Here is a 13,596-nt window from a genome sequence, read left to right as displayed (position 1 = left end):
AATCACAACAAGGAATCATACGCATATATGAGCAATGGATTAGTTGTGAACCGCCTCTCTCATGCATGTCCGACGTCCCCTCTCATCTCGAAGTTATCGCAGTTATACTTTCAGGAGAGGACACTTTGCAAAAAATATTCTATGAGGGTGTAGGAGATCGACAACGCTCTTTCTTATAGGGTTTGGGTGGCCTCGAGAGTTTATTGAGTAGGGGCAGGAGAGGGTAGGAGATCGGCAACGCTCTTTCTTCTAGGGTTTCGGTGGCCTCGAGAGTTTGTCGGGTAGGGGCGGGTGAGGGAGTCTTGGATTAAGGGATCATCGGGCGTCCGGCCTGTGTGACATAGGCCGGACTAATGGGCTATGAAGATACAAGATAGAAGACTCCGTGTCCGGATGGGACTCTCCTTGGCATGGATGGCAAGCCTAGCATGCGGATATGAAGATTCCTTTCTCTGTAACCGACTTTGTACAACCCTAGTCCCTTCGGGTGTCTATATAAATCGGAGGGTTTAGTCCGTAGAGGCAATCATAATCTAACAGGATAGACTTCTAGGGTTTAGCTATTATGATCTCATGGTAGATCAACTCTTGTAACCCCCATACTCATCAGTATCAATCAAGCAGGATGTAGGGTATTACCTCCATCAAGAGGGCCCGAACCTGGGTAAAACTTCATGCCCCTTGTCTCCTGTTACCATCAACCTTGGACGTGCATTTCGGGACCCCCTACCCGAGATCCACCAGTTTTGACACCGACATTGGTGCTTTCATTGAGAGTTCCACTGTGTCGCCGCCAAAAGGTTCGATGGCGCCATCCATCATTTGCAACGTTGCTGCCCTAGGGGAGGTTTTTCTCCCCGGCCAGATCTTCGTATTCGGTGGCTTCACACTGCGGGCCAACTTTCTTGGCCATCTGGAGCAGATCGACAGCTATGCCCCAAGTCACCAGATTAGTTTTGGAAACCTGGATTATGTCGCTGCTATCCGAGGAGACTTGATCTTCCAAGGATTCATGACCCCAGCCTCTGCTCTGGCCTTAGAACCAGAGCGTTTCGCCCGGTCCGAAGACGGAATTTCTAAACCCGCCGGAGTATCTGTGGCCACTAGGCCCAGTACGGGAGAGCCGGAGGAAGCAACGTTGCCGGAAACCATCACAAAGCCGGACCCTTCCCTAGATACTGCCTCCGAACTCTCGGAGTCAACATCATGTGAGCTCGCCAAGGAATTCCCTTCCCACCATACTCCATGGATTCTTTTCTCCCCCAACAAACCTCGCCTTTAAGCGAGTCTCTGGTCTTGATGCGATCCCTCATGATTACGGAGGAGCAACGTCCAAACTATGCCTAGCCCGGACTAGGGGCTGAGAGCGGGGAATTTTACGTCCCACCCACCACCCACTTCATCGCCACAGTTGAGGACTTAACCGACATGCTCGATTACGGCTTCGAACACATCGACAGTATGGATGACGATGCCAGAGAAGAGCAAGCTGAAAACCCGCCGTTTACCGGACGCTAGACGGCCACCTCTTCGTATGACGTGTACATGGTGGATACACCCAAGGAGGGTGACAGCGATAATGAGAAAAATCAAGTAGAGGATAAACCTCCCAAAATACAACCAAAGCGCCGATGGCGCCGCTCTAAATTGCACCGCAGCAAAGACAACAATACCGACACGAGAGACAATAACACTCCAGACGAGGCCAAAGACCAAGAAAACCCCATCGAGCAAAACTCCGAACAAGACGATCAGGAAGATCGGCAAGTTAGCCTTGACGAACAGGCTACAAACGAAGACTCGGGGCACAGTAATTACCTTCCACCCCCGAGGATGAGGTGAGCCTCGATGACGAAGACTTTATCATGCCTGAGGAACCTCTCGAGCAGGAGCGCTTGAAGCAACGGCTAATAGCCACTGCAAGGAGCATGAAAAAGAAGCAGCAGCAGCTTCAAGCTGAGCAAGATCTGCTCAACGATAGATGGACTGATGTCCTGGCAGCAGAGGAATACAGCCTCGGGCGCCCAACCAAAAGTTACCCGAAGCGTAAACTGCTACCGCAATTCAATGACGAGGCACTTGAGCCCGTACCATCAGCGTGTAATGCGGATGATCGACCACCACGTGGCCAGGACAGAACGACAACTCAAGCTGAACACCAGCACGTCCCACCTTGCTGTAAAGGCAGAGATAAAACAGCTCAGGGATACATGTATGACCTGCTGCAGGACCTGAAGAATAAAGTAGGTCTGGCCAGATCGATCTACGGATCGCGGGGGCATGCCCCGACGCTCGACGACGACTATCAAGCCGAACATGGAAAGCACAATCACGTCCGGGCCAAAAACCGTAGACGGACTCCATCCGAACTATGTCATGATCTGTCCCGATATAGAGGCGCTGCACACCCCCTCTGCTTCACTGATGAGGTAATGCAACATGAATTCTCAAAAGGGTTCAAACCCGTGAATATTGAATCATATGATGGAACCACAGATCCCGTGGTATGGATTGAAGACTTTATTCTCCACATTCATATGGCCCGCCGCGATGATCTTCACGCCATTAAATACCTCCTCCTAAAACTCAAGGGGCCAGCTCGGCACTGGTTGAACAGCCTGCCCGAAAATTCCATTGGCAGCTGGGAAGACTTGGAAGATGCCTTCCGCAATAATTTCCAAGGTACATACATCTGGCCTCCGGATGCCGATGACCTAAGTCACATTACCCAGCAGCCCGGGGAGTCATCCAGGAAGCTCTGGACGATGTTCATAATTAAAAAGAACCAAATTGTCGATTGTCCGGATGCTAAAGCCCTCGCGGCCTTTAAACATAGCGTCCGAGACGAATGGCTCGCCCGCAACCTCGGACAAGAAAAACAAAAATCCATGGCAGCCTTACCGCTGTGATGACCCGCTTTTGTGCGGGAGAGGACAGCTGGCTCGCTCGTAGAAGCAACAGCACCAGTGATCCGGGCACTTCCGAAGTTTGAGACGGCAACGGCAAGCCACGACACAATAAACACGAGCGTCGAAATAATAATGAAGGAACACAAGACACGACGGTCAACGCCATGTTCAGTGGCTCCCAACCCGGACAACGGAAAAATCCATTCAAGGCAAACAGAGATGGACGATCCAATCTAGACAAGATACTGGATAGACCCTGCCAAATTCATGGCACCCCCGACAAACCAGCCAATCATACCAATAGAAGTTGTTGGGTCTTCAAACAAGCCAGCAAGCTCAACGCCGAATAGAAGGGGAAGGGGCCGCCCAGTGACAGCGACGACGAAGAGACTACCAACCAAACACCGGTGGTCAGAAGCAGTTTCCCGCCGAAGTAAAAACAATAAACATGGTACACGTGACACACATCCCTACGAGGAAGCGCAAATGCGCACTACAGAACACCTACGCCATAGACCCGGTCGCCTCAAAATCTGGCCAATGGGCGGCCTGCCCGATCACTTCTCATCACAAAGACCACCCAGCCAGTATCCGTCACGAAGGTTCGGCCGCTCTGGTACTCGACCCAATTATCAACGGGTTCCATCTCATGAAAGTCCTTATGGACGGTGGCAGTAGCCTTAATCTACTCTACCAGGACACTGTCCGCAAAAATTGGCATTGATCCTTGAAGAATCATTCCCACCACACCTTCCTTCAAGGGAGCATTACCCGGCATAGAAGCTCACTGCACGGGTTCAATTACATTGGATGTCGTTTTCGGCTCACCGAACAACTTTCGAAGTGAAGGCTTGACCTTCGATATTGTCCCATTCCACAACAGCTACCATGCACTGCTCGGGTATACTACTTATTCTCGTTTTAACGTGGTCCCACACTATGCTTATCTAAAGCTTAAGATGCCCGGCCCACAAGGCGTCATCACAATAAATGGAAACACAAAATGCTTTCTCCGTACAGAGGAGCATACTACGGCTACTGCAATCGAAGTACAAAGTGGCCCCATCAAGCTGTGTATCCCATCGGCCATAAGGCCGCCAGTCTATTAAACAGGACCGATCAATCTCAGAGCTTGATTAGCAGTTCGGCCTCCGTCATTCGCCTCATATAGATGCAAAGTTTGTACCACGCATACATAATTATGCAATTAAAATACCCTGGTCATTGGCGGAGTCACAATACGGACAGGCCTACAATACGGTATGCACTCCCATAGCCTTTTTCCCCCTTTTTCTAACTATCATCTATCTTTTACCACAGGCGACTCAAAGCATGGTCCTCTTACGGACTCTTTCCTAGTTCAGCTTCGTACAGATGGCCAAAGGCTATTCTGGCCAAGAAGTCCTTTCTCCGAGGCAAGGCAACACAGACGTGCGACAGGAGGTCCAAATAATTTTTTTGGTAGACCACACTCTTTATTTCAAACCTGTAAAGTGCCTTTTTCCTCAGCCTTCAACCCCTGGCATGTTAAATAGTTCAGGTAGTGGCGTTATAATCTGAAAGATTGCATTTGACACGTCAATCGGATTCCAGTGAACATAGTCCATATTCAGTATTTGCTTTTTCTAAAGAATGAAGTTTTCTTCTTCGGTTGTTTCACGCACGCACCTCGGCACAAATTGCCAGGGGCCCGATATGGCAACATATGAGCTGCCGACAAGTCCAAACAACTTTATATCATACTTCGGTGTCACGAGTTTGGCCTGATATAGATCAGCTACGAATCATATCTTTGGTCAATGGTTGGGTTTCCTGGCTCCTGTGCTTACTACCTTACGTTCCGCCCTATCGGCTAAGGTAGTAAAGGGAGAACTACTATGATTGTGTTTTTGGTTCATCTAGTCAAGCACCTCAGTAGAGAAAGCCAAAAACTGACTGTCATGATGCGCCGAGAGCTGGTCAACCACTCGATGACTTATCAAAATCTTTCACCATTCCTTCTGTACTACACAAAGGAGCATTCTTCTGGTCACCTATGTAATGCACCGTATTCGGATAACCGCGTACATACCAGGGGTTATATCATAGACCCACCGTCAAACTCCTATGGCTAAGTGAAAGTGTTAAAGCCCGATAGTCTGATTGCCTAGTTCGTTGCATTGGCACCTCCTTCATGGATCAAGACATTGGGTCAAGAGTGATCAAGTGCTTTTATGAAAAACCCCGTATTATATGCGAGGGGGCTGAAGCCGACGACTGGAAAACCCTCAGATTATACAAAAAACGGCCGCACAGGAGGAACCCAAACTTTCAGGCAAAAAGCATAGCCTATAATATATCATAATATTGTTTTTACATTTTTGGTACAATCACTCAAAAATCATATCCTTCGAGCACTGACCCTCTATCAAGCGGGCGCCCTCAAGGACATCCTCAAAATAATGCTCCGGCGTGTGATGGTCCTTCCCCCTAGGTGGAATCCTTGCTGCAATATCGGTGGCCTTCATCTTTGCCCAGTACGTATTGACACGCGCAAGGGCCATCCGTGCACCTTCAATGCATGTTGACCGCTTAACGGCGTCAATACGCGGCACCGCATCAACAAGTTGCTGCACCAAACCAAAATAACTACTCGGAATTGGCTCTGTTGGCCACAATCGGATCACGATGTCCTTCATGCCAGATCTGGATATTCTGTGGAGCTCGGCCCACTGGGCCATCTGTTCGTTCAGCAACATCGGACGCTTTGGTATGCTGAATTGCGACCAGAAAAGCTTCTCTGTTGCATGTCCTTCTTGTGATTGGTAAAACTATGCCGCATCGGAGACACTCTTCGGCAAGTCCAAGAATGCGTCTGGAGAACTCCACATTTTGTTAAGCGGGGCATACTTCGGATCACCGAATTTAGTCTGTAATAAGAAGGTCTTACCAGCCGCTATTTTCCCAGCTCGCCGGATCTCCTCCCAAGCCGCTCTAGACTCGGACCGTGCTTCTCTCGCCTCTTGTAAGGCCTTGTCGAGATTGGTCGCTTTGACTTTGCTATCCTTTTCAAGGAATTCACATCAGACAGTGGCATCCTTTAGCTCGCGCACCATGGTAGATATTCTCCCCTCACATTGGCACCAAGCAACCTGTTCGGCTTTTAACTCGGCGGCGGCCTTCTAGGAAATCACATCACTCAACCTGGCTTGCACCTTGGCCCGGACGAGCACGGCCCGCAGGGTTTCAATCGCGGCAGCACCATCTACAGTTATGCATATCTCAGTATATAATTCTCTGCTTCATGCTCATATTATTATACATACATATACTGACTACCCCAAAACATACCTTGCGCCTCGTCAAGCCGTCTGTTAATAAGCGTGATGTCATCATCCGCCACATCAAGTTTCTGCTTCATATCAGCAACCTTTGTCGCGTGGGCAGTCACCATAGATGAAACAATTTGTGTTCCAATTAGTTAGATTATTTCCTGGGCATATCTTTTGATCCTCTGATCTCCTCCTTTTGGACACCAACTAGAGTCTCAGGGGTTACTATCTATACACGGGTGCATTTTCACATGAGGAGTGCAATTGAAGATATTACATTACATACCTCAAAGCCTCTTAGCAGGCCCGTGAAGGCTTCATTCAATCTGCTTCTCTCGGACAGAATCCTCTCAACTACCGTACCCATCAAGGTATGATGTTGCTCTGAGATGGACGCATATTGCAACACGTCCATCAATGTATCCGGCGCCTCTTGATTCCGGGAAGCGGCGGTGGGAGTACGAACTCCCTTCGAAGGGACGTATTTACTCGACCATGGAGTCGTCTCCGGCTGTAAACCGGATAGCTCGGGGCCTTTATTGTTGGTCCCCGAAGGGGCTGCATGTCTCGGACCCTGGACTGTCGAAGTATCACCTTCGGGCATGGTCTTCATTGTCCCTCGCACCACTTGTTGATCAGGAGAAATCCTCTAGGACGACACTTCAAAGTTGTCTGCCCTATTGGGCAAGAGGGTCTATGGAGGCGTCTCGCTTTCCATCATCTCCAGAAGAAGAGCCCCCGAGGAGGAAGACTGTTGAGGAAGACTGCGCACCGGATTGCAAACACATATTTCAGATGTTACCCTTGTAAGCGGAAAGGAACAGGATATGTTGAGACACCTTTATTCACTTAGGATTTGGCTAAAGGCTTGTCCTTACGGAGGAATGGCGCGTCAACGTCGTCTTCCGAACCCGAATCGCCTGGCAAAGACATCTTCCCTCGCTTAGGAGCCTCTACCTCCAAATCTTCGGATGCGGTCCTCTTCTTTCCATGTGGGGAAGGGATGTCAGCTTCCCCTTCTCTTTTGTCTTCGGAAGAGGGAGTCCCAATCTCCCCGAACATAGCGTCTGATGTACCTTTAGAATGGGGGCCACCTTTGGCCTTCCCACTCTCATCCTTGTCCTCCTTATTCGGCACTTGATATGGCACCGGAGCCAGCATCCTTGTTAACACAAGATCTGCCGAGTCTTCGGGAAGAGGGGACGGACACCTAATTCGTCTCGCCTTCTTTATCTAGCCTTGTTCGAAGCTGGTTTTCTCAGTATTACAGGATATTTAACTAAGCTGTGTTCGGGAGTCGAGTGCTTATCGAGGTATCTAAAGGAAATATGCCCTAGAGGCAATAATAAAGTTGTTATTTATATTTCCGTATATCATGATAAATGTTTATTATTCATGCTAGAATTGTATTAACCGGAAAATTAGTACATGTGTGAACACATAGAGAAACAAAGTTTCACTAGTATGCCTCTACTTGACTAGCTCGTTGAATCAGAGGTGGTTAAGTTTTCTAACCATATACATGAGTTGTCATTTGATTAACGGGATCACATCATTAGAAAATGATGTGATTTACTTGACCCATTCCATTAGCTTAGCATTTGATCATTTAGTATATTGCTATTGCTTTCTTCATGACTTATACATATTCCTATGACTATGAGATTATGCAACTCCTGAATACCGGAGGAACACTTTGTGTGCTACGAAACGTCACAACGTAAGTGGGTGATTATAAAGGTACTCTACAGGTGTCTCTCATGGTACTTGTTGACTTGGCATAGATCAAGATTAGGATTTGTCACTCCGATTGTCGGAGAGGTATCTCTGGGGCCTCTCGGTAATGCACATCACTATAAGCCTTGCAAGCAATGCAATTAATGAGTTAGTTGCGGGATGATGTATTATGAAACGAGAAAAGAGGCTTGCCGGTAACCAGATTGAACTAGATATTGAGATACCAATGATCAAATCCGGGGCAAGTAACATACCGATGACAAAGGGAACACCGTATGTTGTTATGCGGTTTGACCAATAGTTCTCGAACCCATAGGGTCCGCATGCTTAACGTTCGGTGACAATTGGTATTATGAGTTCATGTGTTTTGATGTACCAAAGGTAGTTCGGAGTCCCGGATGTGATCAAGGACATGACGAGGAGTCTCGAAATGGTCGAGACATAAAGATTGATATATTGGACGGCTATATTCGGACACCGGAAAAGTTTCGGGTGATCTCGGAGAAAACCGGAGTGCCGGAGTGGTTACCGGAACCCCCCGGGGGCTAATGGGCCTTGTTGGTCCCTAGTGGAGAGAGAGAGGGGCTGGCCAGGGCAGGCCGGCGCCCCTCCCCTTGAGTCTGAATAGGACAAGGAAGGGGGGCGGTGCCCCCCTTGCCTTTCCCCTCTCCCACTCCTTCCTCCCCCCTCCCAGTGGGACTAGGAAAGGGGAGTCCTACTCCCACTAGGAGGAGGACTCCTCCTCTTAGCGCGCCCTCCTAGGGCCGGCCGGCCTCCCCCTTGCTCCTTTATATATGGGGGCAGGGGGGCACCCCATGACACACCAGTTGATCATTGATCTTTTAGCCATGTGCGGTGCCCCCTCCACCATAATCCACCTTGTTCATATCGTAGCGGTGCTTAGGCGAAGCCCTGTGTCGGTAGCTTCATCAACACCGTCATCACGCTGTCGTGCTGATGGAACTCTCCCTTGAAGCTCTACTGGATCGTGAGTTCGTGGGACGTCATCTAGCTGAACATGTGCAGATCGCGGAGGTGCCGTACGTTCGGTACTAGGATCGGACGATCATGAAGACGTGTGACTACATCAACCATGTTGTCATAATGCTTCCACTTACGGTATACGAGGGTACGTGGACGACACTCTCCCCTCTTGTTGCTATGCATCACCATGATCCTGCGTGTGCGTAGGAATTTTTTTGAAATTACTGCGTTCCCCAACAGTATCCGGATGGTTGCAGTGAAGACCAATGTCTTCGGTGGTATCCGGCCACTGCTTTCATGTCCCGAAGAATAACTTCCACATTCCTTTGTGCGTCATGCTAAAGAAGTGATGAAGGGTCCATGGTCCTTCATGATTGAACTCCCACATGCGGAGGGTCCGTCACTGGCACGGTAGGACCCGGCGGACTAGCATTACCTGGATTACATTGATGAGGCCGGTGTCCTTTTCGAGGAGGCTCCGGATGCGGCTTTGTAGCGTCTGCACTTCGTCAATTGATCCCCAGTCCATCCCCTTATTAATCCATGATGCGAGCTGTAATGGAGGGCCAGATCGGAATGTAGGTGTAGCTGCCCACTTGGTACCACGAGGTTCGGTGATGTAAAACCACTCCCGCTGCCATAGGTTCGAAGCATCCATGAAAAAACCTTTGGGCCAAAAAGCATTGCTAAGCTTCTTCACCATCGCGCCACCTAACTCTATTTGCTTCTCCTCAATTACCTTTGGCTTCACATTAAAAGTCTTGATCCATAAACCGAACTCAGGGGTAATGCGGAGAAACGCCTCGCACATGACAATAAACGTCGAGATGTGAAGGAAGGAGTCCGGAGCTAGATCATGAAAATCTAGGCCGTAATAGAACATGAGACCGCGAACGAAGGGATGGAGAGCGAACCCTAGCCCCCGGAGGAAGTGGGGGATGAATACGACGCTCTCGCCGGATTTGGGAGTAGTAATAACATGTCCTTTAGCATGGAGCCTGTGGAGGATTTCTGCGGTCAGATATCTTGCTGCCCGGAGCTTTGCAATATCCTCCTCTGTGACAGAAGAGGCCACCCACCAGCCTTGAAGGCTGGGTCTGGACATGACTGGGAGGCTCGGAGCAATTAAGTTGAAACCTGGGTGCTGGAACTCGAGGCTGGAAAGGTTGAGGAAGAGGTAGGTGCAGAGGAGAAAGACGGGTTTGTGCCCCTTGATAGAGGCGATGAATATCAAACGCCTCCTCATGGGCCTTAAAGCCTGCCTATTCCCAAGGGATTATGCCAACTGAACGGTTGGGTTATCCATTCCCGTATTGATGAGAGTGCTGTAATAAGGGGACATGATCTCTGCTTCAACAAGACGTGCCAATAAAACTTCGTCTTAAGATATGGAGTGGGAGGCTAAAACGGTTCGAAATAACAACCGGGCTATGACATGATGTCACGCTACAAAAGTTGTCAGTGGATCAAGCTCATAAAATATTATACTCTCGGCGGATATATGTGGTGTTTGCTTTACAGAGCCGGACACGTTCTCTGTGTTCGAGAGCTATTGGAGTATTCGGAGGAGGAACCCGCCTTGCAATGCCGAAGACAATCTGCGCACTGAACACCTCGTCATTGAAGCCTGGTTCAGGGGCTACTGAGGGAGTCCTCGATTAAGGGTCCTCGGGCGTCCGGCCTGTGTGACATAGGCCGGACTAATGGGCTATGAAGATACAAGACAGAAGACTCTCTCCCATGTCCAGATGGGACTCTCCTTGGTGTGGATGGCAAGCCTAGCGTGCGGATATGAAAATTCCTTTCTCTGTAACCAACTTTGTACAACCCTAGTCCCTTTCGGTGTCTATGTAAACCGAAGGGTTTAGTCCGTAGAGGCAATCATAATCTGACAGGCTAGACTTCTAGGATTTACCTATTACGATCTCATGGTAGATTAACTCATGTAACCCCCATACTCATCAATATCAATCAAGCAGGACATAGGGTATTACCTCCATAAAGAGGGCCCGAACCTAGGTAAAACTTCGTTTCCCCTGTCTCCTGTTACCATCAACCTTAGACGCACAGTTCGGGACCCCCTACCCGAGATCCACCGGTTTTGACACCGACAACGGGTAGGAGATCAACAACGCTCTTTCTTAGGGTTTGGGTGGCCTCGACAGTTTATCGGGTAGGGGCGGGAGGGGATTGATCGATGTCCCCCCACATGTCTAAGTCAATGAACAACATGAAAAATTCTAAGTGAATGAACAACTCTAAATTTTTTTACATGTACTCCTACAACATGAAAATTTCTAAGTGATTGTTAAACTGTTTCTAATCTTTTATGCTTCATTTATATGAAGATCAATTGTCCAATATAACTATGTTACAAAACTCCTCTCACAACTCTCCGCGGTGCCCAACAATCTGATATCATTCACTAATATTGATGTTACTAAATATATATGCACTCCATAGTCCAATCAAGTATATAAGCCCGCGGTGATCAAACACATACATGTTACAAAAATTTCTATGCTCACAAAATATATAAGCCCGAGGTGAATTGAAGTTATCGGGGTTATGTTTATACAACAAATGGACACCTTTTGTCAAATAACGGAAGGATGATCAGGGACCAACAGCTCCAACGTCCACGATCACTCCACGGAGATGCAACACCACAAATCCTATAATTCCACCGAGTGACAAAAATTATTAGGTCACCACAATTTTATTTTTCAATTTTTTATCAAGATCATCATGATGAAGTAACCACTCATCATATGCAAATTTTAACATTTGCTTCTCTATCTAAAAAAAACCTAAAAAAGATTCTCTTCTTACTGGAGTCATGTAGGAGTTTTCTATTATATATGTATGCATGCATATGTTATTTGGTTCTCGGCCTCACTTTGTTGTTGTGAACTCCACCATTTCTTTAAAAAATTCTCTATGAAATTTCTCTAAAAAATGTCTTTGGTCAACTTTGATAATAACCTATATATGCAAATATCTCTAACTTTGATTAATGACCTATGCAAATTTCCCTAAAAATGACTTTGATCATGAATATCTCTAACTGTGCAAATATCTCTAACCATGTAAATATTTTTCTTATATTTAATAAATTCCAAAGATGGAATTTCAATTATTCGTATTTCCTTTGATTTGCAACGGAGCTATATTCTCCCCAATTCTTTTGCACCCACAAAAATTACTCCATCTATTTGACAGTACCCACAACCCATTCCGCCAAAAACATTTGGTTCTATAGTTCAAATTTCATTCAGTTCAAATTTGGACCAGATTCAAACTCCTTGGTCAAAGCGCAATTTAAATTGGACAAAAAATCCTCAAACTTTGACAAACTCTCTTTTGTGCATTAACACCTCACCAAAAAAATTCTCAAAAATTCCTAAAATTCATAGAGCCCTTTGGCATTTCATCATACACTTGATGTGCACTATTTAGCACTATCAAAAAATTCAGTAAATTCAGGAAAATTTGGACAGAGGGGGGAATCGATGCCATGCACTCCTCATCTTCCTCTCTCCCGTACGGCGTCACTTCCTTTGAGTCACCCGGACCCCCTTGGTCAGCGGCTCGCCGCCGATGGAATTGGGGTCGGCGGCAAGGCGTCGGGGTCGGCGGTGTCGGTAACTAGTACTGGGGGGAATAGGAGTAGCAGCAGGGGATCGGGGCAACGCTCATAGCAAGGACGTGTCGGCGACGAGGAGCGGGCTCTAGGGCGGCGATGACAAGGACGGGCTCGGGGCAGGGCGCTGCGACGGCGACGAGGATCGGGCGGCGGCGGGGCAAGGCGCGGCGACGATGACAGCTACGAGGAGCAGGGCGTCGGCATCGAGGTGCAGGGCGTCGGTGTCGGGGAGAATGTGAGAACTTGCTGAAAAACTCCTAAGTGCTACTTATATAGGAAAGCCTTTAGTCCTGGTTCGTGGCACCAACCGGGACCAATGCCCCCCTTTAGTCCCGGTTGGTGCCACCAAACGGGACCAAAGGTCAGTTTTTAGCAGCCCAAAGGGCGGAAAACAGAGTCATTTGGTCCCGGTTGGTGGCACCAACCGGGACTAAAGGGGGGAATTGGTCCTGGTTGGTGCCACGAGCCGGGACCAATGCCCCCCTTTAGTCCCGGTTGGTGCTACCAACCGGGACCAAAGGCCTTGTGCTGGCACGATGGGATGTTTAGTCCCACCTCGCTAGTTGATACGTCTCCAACGTATCTATAATTTTTTATTGTTCCATGCTATTATATTACCCATTTTGGATGTTTATGGGCTTTATTATACACTTTTGTATTATTTTTGGGACTAACCTATTAACCGGAGGCCCAGCCCAAAATGTTGTTTTATTGCCTATTCCAGTGTTCCGAAGAAAAGGAATATCAAATGGAGTCCAAATGGAATGAAACCTTCGGGAGAGTTATTTTTGGAACAGAACCAACCCAGGAGACTTGGAGTAGACATTAGGGAAGCTTCGAGGAAGCCACGAGGCAAGGACGCGCGCCCTACCCCCCTGGGCGCGCCCCCACCCTCGTGGGCCCCTCGTGGCTCCCCTGACCGACTTCTTTCGCCTATAAATGTCCATATACCCTAAAAACATCAGAGAATAGAATAGATCGGGAGTTCTGCCTCCAGAAGCCTCCATAG

Source organism: Triticum aestivum, chromosome 3A (assembly GCF_018294505.1).
Source record: "Triticum aestivum cultivar Chinese Spring chromosome 3A, IWGSC CS RefSeq v2.1, whole genome shotgun sequence".
Classification (NCBI taxonomy): Eukaryota; Viridiplantae; Streptophyta; class Magnoliopsida; order Poales; family Poaceae; genus Triticum; species Triticum aestivum.
Note: the sequence above shows the minus strand (reverse complement) of the source record.